At 40.5% G+C, this 16,175-nt stretch overlaps 1 pseudogene; it reads left to right on the plus strand.

Annotated features, from left to right (window-relative positions):
- The first annotated feature begins 5,403 nt into the window (after positions 1-5,403).
- On the plus strand, positions 5,404-6,265 carry LOC114221136 (large ribosomal subunit protein eL6 pseudogene; annotated as a pseudogene).
- Positions 6,266-16,175: the final 9,910 nt, after the last annotated feature.

Genomic DNA, 16,175 nt, shown 5'->3' on the forward strand with positions numbered 1-16,175 from the left:
ATTTTGATGTGGGTATTTTCTCATTTGCCTGATGTGTAAAAGTCATTCAGCTAATTTCTGAATTTCTCTCAGAGGTAATTACTCCATGTGTAGCTGTATATCTGATGCATCCATGGGAGGAGGGTAGTTCAGGAGCCTCTTATGTCACCATCTTGGTCCCTCCTTCCTCTTTCCTTTTTCTTTATTTTCAACACTTTTCCCACTTCAACTCACTTGCTTCCTATGTCACTAGGAAAACAAGAGAATTTCTATAAGCTCCCACTACCCTATCTACTTACCCAACAGCAGCTCTACCAACTACTGTTTCTTCCCTTTGTTACTACGGATGAATCATCCATGCTCTTAGACAGGGTCAGCTAATCCAGCAGTGGGTGTGCCGCCTGCTCATACCGGCTCACAAGGGCTGATTGTTAACATCATAGGAATTTTAAACCTCCAATAGTTCAGAATTAGCCACAACAGAAGTATTTATATTACAGAAATCAGCAAATGCTACAAATTGGTGCTTTTCCTCATGTTAGCCTGTGGTTAACATGTACTCCTTGCCTATTCATGCAATGTACCTTAAGATATACACACACATATTTATGTTTATGAGATGCGTTCATGTGGATATGTATAACTCTAGTTCATTCATTTTTACTGTCCTGCCCCACTCCACAAGAACATGAGCTCCATTTCCATCAGTTATACTCTCTGCTATATTTCTAGGGCTTGGAGCAATACCCAGCACAAAGCAGGCTCAATACATATTTATTTGATGGAACAAATGGGGTGTGTCTGAAATTTTACCTCTGCCACCTCTCTGAGTTAATGTTAATCAGTTATTTGGGAATTTAGTAGATCTTTTTATTTTTATTTTTTTAAGTAAACTCTGTGCCCAACGTGGTGCTCGAACTCACAACCCAGAGATCAAAAGTTGCATGCTATGTGGACTGGGTCAGCCAGGCGCCCGAGTTTAGTAGATCTTAATATGCTGAACTACTTGGGTTTTCAAGCCTTATCAAGGAATTCATTTTGCATGTCCTTTACAATCAGAAGAGGGCACTTTTGGGGGAAGAATAGGTAAGAGATGGTGAGTCATAAGTGTGGGGGACCCTACCTGGTTCAGGGATTCAGATGAGATCCCCCAGCGCTTCAGGGTGGCAGGAGAGTAGACTGCTTTGGGGATTCAGTGCCACCAGGTGGCAGTATGAGCACGCTAGAAAGCCAAGGTCAGGGATCGTGGCCACATGGGTCCCTGAATGCAGGTAGGTGACTCAAAGATAGACATTTCCTTCTATTTTTTACCCCCTTTGGCCAACTCATCTTTTGCAGCTTTATATAAGTTGTTGCTTTATATATCCCCTTACATTTGACAATACTAAATTTAAAATATTGGAGCAGAAGAAACCAGATTAAAAAAATTTTTTTAAGTTTTAATTAATTTATTCATTTTTTAAAAAGTAATCTCTGAACTCAACATGGGGCTTGAACTCACGACCCCAAGATCAAGAGTCGCGTGCTCGTCTGACTGAGCCAGCCAGGTGCCCCCTCCAAAATTTTTTTTATTGATATAAAATTCACATAACCTAAAAATTACTATTTCAACTATTTTAAGCTGCATGACTGAGTTTTAGTATATTTACAATTTTCTACAACCATTATTATTGTTAATTCCAGAATATTTGTATTACTCCAAAAAGTAACCCTGTACCAACTATGTAGTCAATCCCTATACTCCCTTCCCTCTATCCTCTAACAACCATTAATCTACTTTCTGTCTCTCTGGACTTGCCTACGCTGTGCATTTCATATAAATGGAATCATACAATATGCAGCACATTTTTTTTTCAGTTAAGTAGGCTCCGTGCCCAACATGGGGCTTGAACTCACAACCCTGAGATCAAGGGTTGCATGCTCTACTGACTGAGCCAGCCAGGTGCCACATATTTTTAATGGCAAGATTTATCTATGGTGCCAAAATAAGGCTATGTTCTGTCTAAAATATCAGAGTTTATACAGGATGGGAAAAACATACAGTTTTGAAATAATTAGTAACTCTAACTTGCCTTAATATATTTTTTCCCCTAATATTTCTTTTTTTGTTTTGTTTTTATTATGTTATGTTAATCACCATACATTACATCATTAGTTTTTGATGTAGTGTTCCATGATTCGTTGTTTGTGTATAACACCCAGTGCTCCATGCAGAACATGCCCTCTTTAATATCCATCACCAGGCTAACCCATCCCCCCAACCCCTCCTTAATATTTGATGACAGAGTTTTAGGGACTACCCAAATGAGGTTTGCCTGACTTCTTGCACAGGAACACACCTTAATTCTTTTGATTACAATTAGATAGAGACTAAAGGATAGAAGCAATAAAGACTGATTAATGTGGCTCATGTCCCCTTAATTCCTTAGTAAATAAAAACCAAAGCAGGGGCGCCTGGGTGGCTCAGTTGGTTAAACGTCTAAGGTCATGATCTCAGGGTCCTGGGACTGAGCCCCGAGGTGAAGCTCGCTCCCTGCTCAGCAGGGAGTCTGCTTCTCCCTCTCCCTCTCCCCCTCCCCCACCTCATGCTCCCTATCTCTCTCTCTCTCTCAAATAAATAAAATCTTAAAAAAAAAAAAGAAGAAAAGAAAAAGCAAAGCAGTATCCAGACGTTACCCACCATGTATTCAGGCTCCTGCTGAAGGCAGGATTCTTTAGTAGTCTTCATGGCTTTAGGCCCAGACTGGTTGCAACTGGTCCCTGATGGGTTTTGCCCACAGCCTGCAGCACTGACAATTATGGGGACAGTTAAGCATTCGTCAGCAACAGTTGCAGGAAGCAGGGAGAGGGGTTTGTCCTCCTTTTATAACTTTCCCAAAGGAAGAAATTGTGAGTTAACAGCAACACTTAATCACATCTTTCATCTTATTTGGGATACACAGAAAATAGATTCTCTTGAAGAGTTTTTTTTTTTCCTTGAAGAGTATTTAAAGACAACTATATCAAAACAAAAGGAAATAGAATTTCTAACCTCAGGGGACATAAGCAGGGGATTTAAAGATGCTTCAAATTCTGAATATCACCTTCTCAGTTTGCAAAGGGCACAGATCTTTCTTTAAAGCTGTTGTCACTGGGGTGCCTGGGTGGCTCAGTTGGTTAAGCGACTGCCTTCGGCTCAGGTCATGATCCGGGGGTCCCTGGATCGAGTCCTGCATCTGGCTCCCTGCTCAGTGGGAAGTCTGCTTAGCCCTCTGACCCTCCCCCGTCTCATGTGCACTCTCTCTCTCTCAAATAAATAAATAAAATCTTAAAAAAAAAAAGCAGGCTCCTGGGTGGCTCAGTTGGTTAAGCAACTGCCTTTGGCTCAGGTCATGATCCTGGAGTCCCGGAATCGAGTCCCGCATCGGGCTCCCTGCTTAGCAGGGAGTCTGCTTCTCCCTCTGACCCTCCCCCCTCTCATGTACTCTCTTTCTCTCTCATTCTCACTCTCTCAAAATAAATAATAAATAAATCTTTAAAAAAAAAGCAGTTGTCACTGGCTGTTAGTCCTGATGACCATGAAAAAGAAAATCATTACGTGTATGTGTGAGGGGTGTCAGGCCCAAGAAGTTTTTTCTGAGCAGCTCCCAGAACCCTGAGTTAACATCTTCGCTAGTTAAAACAGAAAGATGTGTATGCTTTAAAAATTGGAATTAACTGAAGTAAAAATGACAGTAATGTAGGGAGAAAGTGACTCTACCTAAGTCATAAATTATTATAACAATAGGAATATCCAACTATATCTTGAAAACTACAAAGAAAAAATCAGATTATATAAAGTGCAAAGAAAAGACAAGCATAGGGACACTTAGGTGGCTCAGTCAATTAAGCGTCTGCCTTCGGCTCAGGTCATGATCCCAGCATCCTGGGATCCAGTCCTGCATCAGCCTCCCTGCTCAGCAGGGAGCCTGCTTCTCCCTCTCCCACTCCCTCTGCTTGTGTTCCCTCTCTCGGTCAAATAAATAAATAAAATCATAAAAAAGAAAGACAAGCATAAATCCATGGAAGTGATTTTCATTCATTTATTATCATTTATTAAATATGTATTTTCCTTGTACTGTGGTAGATGTACCATGATTAAGAAGATTGGGTTGCCCTTAAATATTCAATTCTGGAGCGCCTGGGTAGCTCAGTTGGTTGGGTGACTGCCTTCGGCTCAGGTCATGATCCAGGAGTCCCTGGATCGAGTCCCGCGTCGGGCTCCCTGCTTAGCAGAGAGTCTGCTTCTCCCTCTGACCCTCCGCCCTCTCATGTGCTCTCTCTCTCTCTCATTCTCTCTGTCTCAAATAAATAAATAAATAAATACATAAATAAATAAAAATCTTTAAAAAAATATTCAATTCTGATTACATAATTTTAAATGACTTCAATGAAGAAGAAAGGAAGGAGGTATCTGAGGAAGACAGTATGATATTATGAGATATTTTCTGATTAGTTCAGATTTTGAGACAAAATTTACATATGATGGAAATAAGGAAATATGACTAAGGATTAATAGAATATCATAAATCTGTAAAAACACCAAAGTCCCAAATAAGTTGAGAATTGTAAATCTGCTGAGGACAAATAAAAAAGTTTCATAAATCATATTTAGAGCAAAAAGATAATGGAAGAGTTAGGTCTGATGCTTGGGGCTGACTCTATAATGTGAACAAGTGGCAGAGTAAGCAGAATCTTTGAGTCTCTCTTCCATGTCAAGGGGAATGTTTTCATATTTAAAAAAGGTAAAACCATAGTGGGCTAGAAGGAACTGGAGCCTAAGATGGATGAGAAAAGCAGTACCTAAGTTGTGCGGAGGTCTAAATAATTTCAGTCAACTAGACTGCATGAATTGTGTCTAGCATACTCAGTCAAGAATGAATAGTTGAATATTTGTTATTTTGAAAATCAAAGAGGGTTGCCTGGGTGGCTCAGTCAGTTAAGTGCCTGCCTTCAGCTTAGGTCATGACCCCGGGGTCCTGGGATCGAGTCCTGCATTGGGCTCCCTGCTCAGAGGGGAGCCTTCTTCTCCCTCTCCCTCTATCTGCCGCTCCCCATGCTTGTGCTCTCTCTCTCTGTCAAATAAAAATCTTTAAAAATAAAAAAAAGAAAATTAAGGAGAATGACACCAAGTTCAGATATCAGCAAATACAGTGGCAACTTCCCAAAAGAAGATGGAGCTCTTTCCTGTCTTTTTTTTTTTTAAAGATTTTATTTACTTATTTGAGAGAGAGAGAGAGAGAGCACAAGAGGGGGGAGGGTCAGAGGGAGAAGCAGACTCCCTGCTAAGCAGGGAGCCCGATGTGGGACTCGATCCCGGGACTCCAGGATCATGACCTGAGCCAAAGGCAGTCGCTTAACCAACTGAGCCACCCAGGTGCCCGGAACTCTTTCCTGTCTTGCGAGATGGCGGGTGAAAAAGCTGACAAGCCCTATACTAAGGAGAAAAAACCTGGGCCAAGAAGGCTAATTCTGGTGGCAAGGTCAAGAAGGGTAACCATGAGGCTAAAATACCAAAGAAGGAGAAGCTCCACTGCAAGCCCTGTCCTAGTCAGAGGATTTGGTGGATATTCCCAATATGCTGTGTATTCCAGAAAGGCCATGTACAAGAGGAAGTATTCAGCAGCTAAATCCAGGGTTGAAAAGAAAAAGAAGGTTCTTGCTACTGTTACAAAACCAGTTGGTGGTGACAAGAATGGTGGTACCCAAGTGGTTAAACTTTGCAAAATGTCTAGGTATTGTCCTACTGAAGATGTGCCTCAAAAGCTGTTGAGCCACGGCAAAAAAAAAAAAAAACCTTCCAGTCAGCGTGTGAGAAAACTGTGAGCTAGCATCACTCCTGGCACCATTTTGATCATTCTCACTGGGTGCCATAGAGGCAAGGAGGTGGTTTTCCTGAAGCAACTGAGCAGTGGCTTGCAAGTTGTGACCAGACCTCTGGCCCTCATTCGGGTTGCTTTGCGTAGAACACTAGAAGTTTGTCATTGCCATCTCCATCAAAATTGGTATCAGCAGTGTGAAAATCCCAAAACACCTCACTGATGCTTACTTCAAGAAGAAGAGGCTGCATAAACCTAGACACCAGGAAACTGAGATCTTCAACATGGAGAAAGAGAAATGTGAGATTACAGAGCAGCACAAGGTTGATGGGAAAGCTGTGGACTCACAAATCTGGCCAAAAATCAAAGCTGTTCCTCAGCTTCAGGGCTACCTCCCCTCTGTGTTTTCTCCCACAAATAGAATTTACCCTCACAAATTGGTGTTCTAAATTTCTTACAAAGAAGGGTGCCTGGGTGCTTGGGCAGCTCAGACCCGTTAAATGTCTGACTTCGGCTCAGGTCATGATCTCAGGGTCCTTGAATGGAGGCTCATGTTGGGCTCTGTGCTTAGGGAGCAGTTTGCTTCTCCATCTCCCTCTGCTCCCCCACCTCCTGTACTCCCCCCACCTCGAATAAATAAATAATTAAAATAAATAAATAAAATATCTAACAAAGAACTAATTAAATAACCAATCCATTAAAAGAAAAGAAGAAGAGGGTGGAGTACTCAGACCTGATTTTGCTCCCGGGCAAGATTCAGGAAAGGATTATTCAAAGTATCATTTATGTGCTCTTACCAAGTAAACACATTATTAGAAGTGAGAATTTGCTAGGGACATGTATTTTCAGATTAACCTTTCTTTCTTTTGATAGGATTAATGAATTTGTGAAAAAGTGAAATAAATCCTGACTTCTACAAGGTTTTGGAATAGTTTCCTTATTACATCTTCTAGATTCCAAGGTCTTCAAGTGCAAGAGATTATGCTTCATTTGTCTTTGGGTCCCTAATGCCTGAACAGTTCTTTTTCTTTCTTTTTTTTTTTTTTAAGATTTTACTTATTTGACAAGAAGAGACACAGCGAGAGAGAGAACACAAGCAGGGGGAGTGGGAGAGGGAGAAGCAGGCTTCCCGCCGAGCAGGAGCTTGATGTAGGGCTCGATCCCAGGACCCTGGGGCTGTGACCCGAGCCAAAGGCAGACGCTTAACGACTGAGCCACCCAGGCACCCCCAGGAACAGTTCTTAATAGTTTGCTATAGTCTGTGCTCTGGATAAATAAGTATATTAATTGAATGAAGGCTGCAGAAGTATGGCTCAGAAGCTGGTACAATTGAATGGTTACTGGTTAGACAATTTTTTTAAAAAAATATTGCTGATGTCACATTTCCATCTTTTTAAAAGATTTTATTTTATTTTTAAGATTTTATTTATTTATTTGACAGAGAGAGAGAGAGACAGCGAGAGAGGGAACACAAGCAGGGGGAGTGGGAGAGGGAGAAGCAGGCTTCCTGCTGAGCAGGGAGCCCAATGTAGGGCTCAATCCCAGGACCCTGGGATCATGACCTGAGACGAAGGCTGAGCCACCCAGGCTCCCCCTGGTTAGACAATCTTACCTAAAAGATCCAGCCAATGGCTAGATATCAAACTAGACAAATGAGAAGTTCAAACTGTGAAATAATAGGTAAAGCACAATACCAGTTTGGTTTTGAAAATGATATATTTGCGTGGAATAATAGGGGGAAAATCTTTATGTATTTCAGAAGGGAGTTTATGGCTAGTATGGCTGTTCTAGTGAACAATCAATATTCAGTGAAATTAAAAATTTGACTCCTGGGTGCCTGGGTGGCTCAGTTGGTTAGGCGACTGCCTTCGGCTCAGGTCATGATCCTGGAGTTCCGGGATCGAGTCCCACATCGGGCTCCCTGCTTGGCGGGGAGTCTGCTTCTCCCTCTGACCCTCTTCCCTCTCGTGCTTTCTATCTCTCATTCTCTCTCTCTCTGAAATAAATAAATAAAATTAAAAAAAAATTTGACTCCTGAGTATGTATTTCTTCGTAGATCCTTAAGGAGACAGAAATGAGAATATTTATCATATTTTTTAAAATTTTGTTTGTTGGGACACCTGGGTGGTTCTGTCAGTTGAGCGTCTGCCTTCGGCTCAGGTCATGATCCCAGGATCCTGGGATCGAGTCCCGCGTTGGGCTCCCTGCTCAGCGGGGAGCCTGCTTCTCGCTCTGCCTGCTGCTCCCCCTTGTGCTCTCTCTCTGACAAATAAATAAATAAAAATCTTAAAACACACACACACACGCACGCATTTATTAATAAAAAATAAATAAATAAAATAAAATTTTGTTTGTAGCAAAGGATAGGAAGCAACATAGAGGCAGTACCTTAGACGTGGGTAAGTGGTTTGTGACATAAATATAGCAGCTGAGGAACTTTGGCAATAACGAACAATTCATATTACTAAATGTGTACGTGTGGTTTAGACATATGTGCTTAAAATGGAAAGCTGATGCTTTAAATTGGACACTGAAAGAATTATGAATAGCTTTACTTTCATAAAAATATGTTAAAAGTTTAGTTAAATTTTCAGAAAACTGAATTTAAAATTCAGCTTTATTTAAACAATTTTGGCTGAATACTCTAATATCTATTAATTATAATTTATGTTGCATTTTAATATAAATAATTTTGGATACTTTTGAAGAAAAAAAATTTTTTTGAAAATAGTATATGATATTTCATTTTAATTTTTACTTTTACATGTATTTTAACTTTCTTTTTAAAGATTTTATTTATTTATTTGAGAGAGAGAGAGCACCCAAGTTGGGGGGGAGGGTCAGAGGAAGAGGGAGAAGCAGACTTACCCCTTCCAAGGAGCTGGGCTCAACAACGACACAGGGTTTGGGCCTCTATGCCAGGACCCTGAGATCATGACCTGAGCTGAAGTCAGACACTTAACTGACTGAGCCACCCAGGCGCCCCTGTATTTTAACTTTTAAAATGAAAATATATTTAAGTTGTGTAAAATCTGAATATATTACAGATTATTTTTTAATTTGGATTGTTGAGAATAAATACAAGTCAAGGTCATCACAAATATAGAAAATACAAAAGTGGAGCTCTATAGAAAATACAAAAGTGGAGCTCAAAAAGAAAAACTGAAAAGAAATGAAATGGAAAGTCTTTTTTTTTTCTGTAAATTTTATGCCCATCGTGGGGTTTGAACCCACAACCCTCTGAGATTGAGAGTAGCATGCTCTGCTGACAGAGCCAGCCAGGCTTACTAAAATAGGAAGTCTTTTTTGTTTTTGTTGTTCACACTCTTCTTCTTCTTCTTCTTCTTTTTTAAAATTTTTTTGACAGAGAGAGAGGGAACACAAGCAGAGGGAGTGGGGGAGGGAGAAGCAGGCTTCCTGCTGAGCAGGGAGCCCGATGCGGGCTCAATCCCAGGGGATGCGGGGCTTGATCCCAGGACCCTGGGATCGTGACCTGAGCCAAAAGCAGAGGCTTAACAACTGAGCCACTCAGGCACCCCTAGGAAGTCTTTAAAAGAAGCAGTTTGCTTAAATTTTTAGAAGTTGGAAACAATGATAGATAGTTGAGAATGGTTCACTTAACATTCTTAAATAGATTACAGGTTGTTTATTTAATGGAGATTTAATAACTAATCAATACAATGAAAGCAGGAAGAAAATTATTCTCTTCAAATACACAACTTGAGTGGGTCAAATGAAATCTCTGTAATTTCACCTTCTTTACTAATTAAGGTTTGGCAACCGACTGAAGCAATTAGAATTAATTGAGAATTATTCATGAAATCAGCAGGTGATTGAGAAAGAGAAACCCTGAGGTTTTCAATGTTTGTTGAGCAATGATGCTGGACAATGACCATCACATTCTTCTGTTTCAACTGAATGATTGTAATTTTAATTTTTATTTTCACTCAGGAAAAATTTAGTAATTTCCTTTACACCAAAATGCTTTCAAATGGAGTACAAAACTATAGAATTTGTATTTTATATTTTAAGTTTAAAGGCTATGTATTTGGTTATGCTGTTATGCATCTCACAACCAATTTTCAAGGTCAACTTTGGCCAACAAAATATTTGTGACTAGAAATAATTTAGGGTTCTGATTAAAAGAACGGAAATGTCACTGGCACACACATGCTATTATGGAGCTGGGAAAAGAAAAGATTGAGTAATTGTCAAACAATGATAGCATTTATCAACACAAATAAACACTGACATAGGACATTATTGTAATACTTTTTTTTTGAAGACTTTATTTAAGACAGAGTGAGAGAGAGAGAGAGAGCGGACGCATAGAGGGAAAGGGAGAGGGAGACTGCCTGACTTGGGGCTTGATTCCAGGGCCCTCATGACCTGAGCCGAAGGCAGACGATTAATGGGCTGAGCCACCCAGGTGCCCCTATTGTAATACTCTTAAAGTAATTTTATTTATTTATTTATTTATTTATTTTTAAAAGATTTTATTTATTTATTTATTTGACAGAGAGAGACACAGTGAAAGAGAGGAAACACAAGCAGGGGGAGTGGGAGATGGGGAAGCAGGCTTCCCTCTGAGCAGGGAGCCTGATGCGGGGTTCAATCCCAGGGCCCAGGTATCATGAACCAAGCGGAAGGCAGACACCTAACGACTGAGCCACCCAGGTGCCCCAAAGTAATTTTATTTTAACAGCACAACATTTACAGAAAGCAACAGAACATTTCTAGATTCAGAATAAATGATTTTGAAAGTTGAAGCTAGAGTGGCTAAACATTTAAGACAGATAAATAATTATCACTATCTAGGATGGAAAATTAAGTACAAGATTATTAATTTAATGGCTAGTGAAGTGAGAGAAGAAATCATACACAAAATAAAACTTAAATGTTTACATTATCAACTTCAATTCGATTGTAAAGTCATGTTGAATAATTATACACACGTATACACACACTTACTTTTGAACTACCATAAGAAAACAAAGTGAAAAATTAAAGAATGTTTCATTGGTATTACCCCTATTGTAAAAAAAAAAAAAAAAAAGTACAAGATTTTGGCCAAAGAGAAGAACTGAGAAAATATTTGTCAATTTAAAGCATCGATTCAAAAGATTGCTGAAGGTAAGTCCACTAAGAAACAAATGTGGAGGGGCACCTGGGTGGCTCAGTCCGTTAAGCGTCCAACTCTTGGTTTCCGCTCAGGTCATGATCTCAGGGTCCCGAGATTGAGCCCCACATCAGGCTGTGTGCTCAGCATGGAGTCTGCTTGAGATTTTGTCTTTCCATCTCCCTCTGCCCCTCCCCCCTTTCACGCTCTGTCTCTCTCTATCTAAAAAATAAATAAATAAATCTTAACAACAGCAAAAAGAAACAAATGTGGATGGCCCTGGAGGCACATTTTCTGGCTCGGTGGCTTACTAGAGAGCTGGCTCAGCGGGACTGACCCTGTCTGCAGAGGAACAACTAAGTTGTTGGCTAATGCCAGGGTTCCTGGCAGGTAGAGACTCTTCAAGACTGTTCCCAAGGCACTGGGTGTAAGAACTCAGCCTTGGGCTTACACACTCTTAGTGTTCTTCTTGGGCCTGAGATGCCTTGATATATTCTTGTTTCTTGGAGAAACTAGATCTTCCCTATACTCTCTTAGTCCGGTTAATAAATATGTAACACAGGGATGGGGCAGAATCCGTTCTTGTTGAGTGCTTGTGGAAGATCTAGTCCATTGCCTTAGGCAGGCCCTGGGACTTTGACCAAGATGCATTGAGAACATCTATGCCAGGCCTATGTCATAGGGTAATGAGAAATCAGGGGACTGTGTGTATGTTTTACCAGTAAATCCTATGTAATAGATGTGCCATGCAGCACTAGTGGTGTATGTCTGTGTCAGTGATCTGGTCCATGTATGAGGAAGACTACGATAAAGGCCTTGCTAAAATAAGGTGAATATACCATAATTTAGCCCTATCCCAAACATTCCTGAAACCATTTATGAGCTTTGTTTGAATCTGTTGGTTTTAATCATGTTAATAGTAATGATATTCTTTGGAACAAACCAAGGGTTGCATGCAACATTCTGGATCTGCCCAAATGTTGAACATCTTGATGAAGCATATACAAAAATCACTCTTGAACACGTGGAGAAAATATTTTGTCAAAATATTACATTTTGTTAAGATAATTGGATTTAATTTAGACAAGATATAAGATGCATTAGAAAAGTTTAAAAAAAAATAGAAGATTTCAGAGGAGGAGCAAGATAGTGGAGGAGTAGGAGACTTACATTTCGTCTGGTCCCAGGAATTCAGCTAGATAGGTATCAAAATATTCTGAACACCTATGAACTCAACAGGAGATGGAAGAAAAGAATAGCAGCAACTCTCTGAACAGAAAAGCGACCACTTTCTGGAAGGTAGGACGTGCGGAGAAGTGAATCTTCTAGACGGCGGGGGAGGGGGCCTCCATCAGCGGCTACTGGCAAGTGATAGAGCCCCGGAGCACAAAATCATAACTTTTAGAAGTCTGCTCCGCTGAGGGACGTTGCTCCAGTGGCAAAGCAGGAGGGTGGAACCCTTGCTGGGACAGTGTGGTCTCAGGACCCTCGGGGTCCTGAAAGAAAGAAAGACTGGGGGTGCCTGAGTGCAGCAGAGGTCCCAGGTATCAGAGTGGGGAAGCCGGCTGCAGAGAGGGAGCCGAGGAGCAGGCTCTCACCTCGGGGTTGCCATAAACCGTGATCTGCGGCACAGTAGGGCCCCTGCTCTTCCAGCAGGGACCCAACAAGTGGCAGATCCGGGGAGACTCCCCTTTCTCCCCTGGGAGGAGTGGTGTGGGAGTGCACTGCAGGGATCTGCTGTGTTTGGAGATTCCACATGGGGTCGGGTGCCAGAGATAGAAATGCTCGGTCACAGGCTGGGTGAGCACGGAGTGCAGCTGGAGACTGGGGAGACGGGAGTGATTGATTACTTTTCTCTGGGGGCACACTGAGGAGTGGGACCCTGAGTTCTCGGCTCCTCCAGGCCGGAGATTGGGAGGCGGCTGTTTCATTCTTGTCCTCCAAAGCTGTACAGAAAGCTTGCAGGGAACAAAAGCTCCCAAGAGCAAACCCAAGCAGATTACTTAGCCCGGACCAGCAAGGGCCGGGCAATTCCGCCTCCAGCAAAGACATCTGAGAACCACTGCAACAGGCCCCTCCCCCAGAAGATCATCAAGGACAGCCAGCCAAGACCAAGTTTACCAATCAATGAGAATGGCAGAACTCCAGCGCTAGGGGAATACTGCACATAAAATCCATGGCTTTTTGACCATGATTCTTTAGTCTTTCAAAGTTAATTTTTAAAATTTTCTTTTTCTATTTTTTTTGAATTTTTCTTCTTTCCCTTTTCAACCAACATCTTATCAATCCTTTTTTAAAAATCTTTTATTTTTCATTTTTAGTCATATTCTATCCCTTCATTGTAGTTAACCTGATTTTTTGTATATATATAAGTTGTTCTCTCTTTAAAATTTTGGGATACAGTTTCTTCTAACAGGCCAAAATACGCCCCAAATCTAGTGTGTAGCACTGATCTATTCACCAGCCTGATCATATTTGATCATATTTTTTTTCCTTTTTCCTTTTTTCTTTTATCTTTTTTCTTTCTTTCCCTTTCTTTTCCCCTGGTTTCAGGTCTCTTCTGATTTGTTTAGTGTATATTTTTCTGGGGCCGTTGTTACCCTGTCAGCATTTTGTTCTCTCATTCATCTGTTCTCTGGACAAAATGACAAGACAGAAAAACTCACCTCAAAAAAAAGAACAAGAGGCAGTACTGACTGCCAGGGACCTGATCAAGACGGACAGACATTAGTAAGATGTTGGAACTAGAGTTCAGAATGATGATTATAAAGATACTAGCTGGGCTTGAAAAAAGCATGGAAGATACTAGAGAAACCCTTTCTGGAGAAATAAAAGAACTAAAATCAAACCAAGTTGAAATCAAAAAGGCTATTAATGAGGCGCAATAAAAAATGGAGGCTCTAACTGCTAGGATAAATGAGGCAGAAGAGAGAATTAGTGATATAGAAGACCAAATGATGGAGAATAAAGAAGCTGAGAAAAAGAGAGAGAAACAACTACTGGATCACAAGGGCAGAATTTGAGAGATAAGTGTTACCATAAGATGAAACAATATTAGAATAATTGGGATCCCAGAAGAAGAAGAAAGACAGAAAGGGGCAGAAGGTATATTGGAGGAAATTATAGCAGAGAACTTCCCTAATTTGGGGAAGGAAACAGGCATCAAAATCCAGGAGACACAGAGAACCCCCCTCAAAATCAATAAAAATAGGTCAACACCCTGACACCTAATAGTAAAACTTGTAAGTCTCAGAGACAAAGAGAAAGTCCTGAAAGCAGCTCGTGACAAGAGGTCTGTAACCTATAATGGTAGAAATATTAGATTGGCAACAGACCTATCCCCAGAGACCTGGCAGGCCAGAAAGGACTGGCATGATATCTTCAGAGCACTAAATGAGAAAAATATGCAGCCAAGAATACTACATCCAGCTAGGCTGCCATTGAAAATAGAAGGAGAGATAAAAGCCTTCCAAGACAAACAAAAACTAAAAGAATTTGCAAACACAAAACCAGCCCTACAAGAAATATTGAAAGGGGTCCTGTAAGCAAAGAGAGAGCCTAAAAGTAACATAGACCAGAAAGGAACAGAGACAATATACAGTAACAGTCACCTTACAGGCAATACAATGGCACTAAATTCATATCTTTCAATAGTTACCCTGAATGTAAGTGGATTAAATGCCCCAAACAAAAGACACAGGGTATCAGATTGGATGAAAAAAACAGGACCCATCGATATGCTGTCTGCAAGAGACTCATTTTAGACTCAAAGACACCTCCAGATTGAAAGTGAGGGGGTGGAAAACCATTTACCATACTAATAGACACCAAAAGAAACCTGGGGTGACAATCCTTATATCAGACAAATTAGATTTTATTTTATTATTTATTTTTATATATTTTTAAATATTTTATTTATTTATTTGACAGAGAGAGACACAGCAAGAGAGGGAACACAAGCAGGGGGAGTGGGAGAGGGAGAAGCAGACTTCCCGTGGAGCAGGGAGCCCAATGCGGGGCTCAATCCCAGGACCCTGGGATCATGACCTGAGCCAAAGGCAGACACTTAATGACTCAGCCACCCAGGCGCCCCAGACAAATTAGATTTTAAACCAAAGACTATAATAAGAGATAAGGAAGGACACTATATCATACTTAAAGGGTCTATCCAACCAGTAGATCTAACAATTGTAAATATCTATGCCCCTAACATGGGAGCAGCCAATTATATAAGCCAATTAATAACAAAATCAAAGAAACACATTGACAATAATACAATAATAGTAGGGGACATTAACACCCCCCCCTCACTGAAATGGAGAGATCATCTAAGTAAAAGATCAACAAGGAAATAAAGACTTTAAATGACACACTGACCAAATGGACTTCACAGACATATTCAGAACATTCCATCCCAAAGCAACGGAATACACATTCTTCTCTAGTGCCCATGGAACATTCTCCAGAATAGATCACATCCTAGGTCACAAATCAGGTCTCAACCAGTAACAAAAGATAGGAATCATTCCCTGCATATTTTTGGACCACAATGCTTTGAAACTAGAACTCAATCATGAGAGGAAAGTGGGAAAGAACTCAAATACGTGGAGGCTAAAGAGCATCCTACTAAAGAATGAATGGGTCAACCAGGAAATTAAAGAAGAATTAAAAAATTCATGGAAACAAATGAAAATGAAAACACAACTGTCCAAAACCTTTGGGATGCAGCAAAGGCAGTCCTAAGAGGAAAGTATATAGCAATACAAGCCTTTCTCAAGACACAAGAAAGGTCTCAAATACACAACCTAACCCTACACCTAAAGGAGCTGGAGAAAGAACAGCAAATAAAGCCTGAACCCATCAGGAGAAGAGAAATAATAAAGATCAGAGCAGAAATCAATGAAATAGAAACCAAAAGAACAGTAGAACAGATCAATGAAACTAGGAGCTGGTTCTTTGAAAGAATTAATAAGATTGATAAACCCCTGGCCAGACTTATCAAAAAGAAAAGAGACATGACCCAAATAAAATCATGAATGAAAGAGGAGAGATCACAACCAACACCAAAGGAATACAAACAATTATAAGAACATATTATGAGCAATTATATGCCAGCAAATTAGATAATCTGGAAGAAATGGATGCATTCCTAGAGATGTATCAACTACCAAAATTGAACCAGGAGGAAATAGAAAACCTGAACAGACCTATAAGCACTAAGGAAATTGAAGCAGTAATCA

The sequence above is a fragment of the Eumetopias jubatus genome, unplaced genomic scaffold (assembly GCF_037043125.1).
Source record: "Eumetopias jubatus isolate StellerSeaLion01/CBP00866 unplaced genomic scaffold, mEumJub1_p1.0 scaffold_14, whole genome shotgun sequence".
NCBI classification, from domain to species: domain Eukaryota; kingdom Metazoa; phylum Chordata; class Mammalia; order Carnivora; family Otariidae; genus Eumetopias; species Eumetopias jubatus.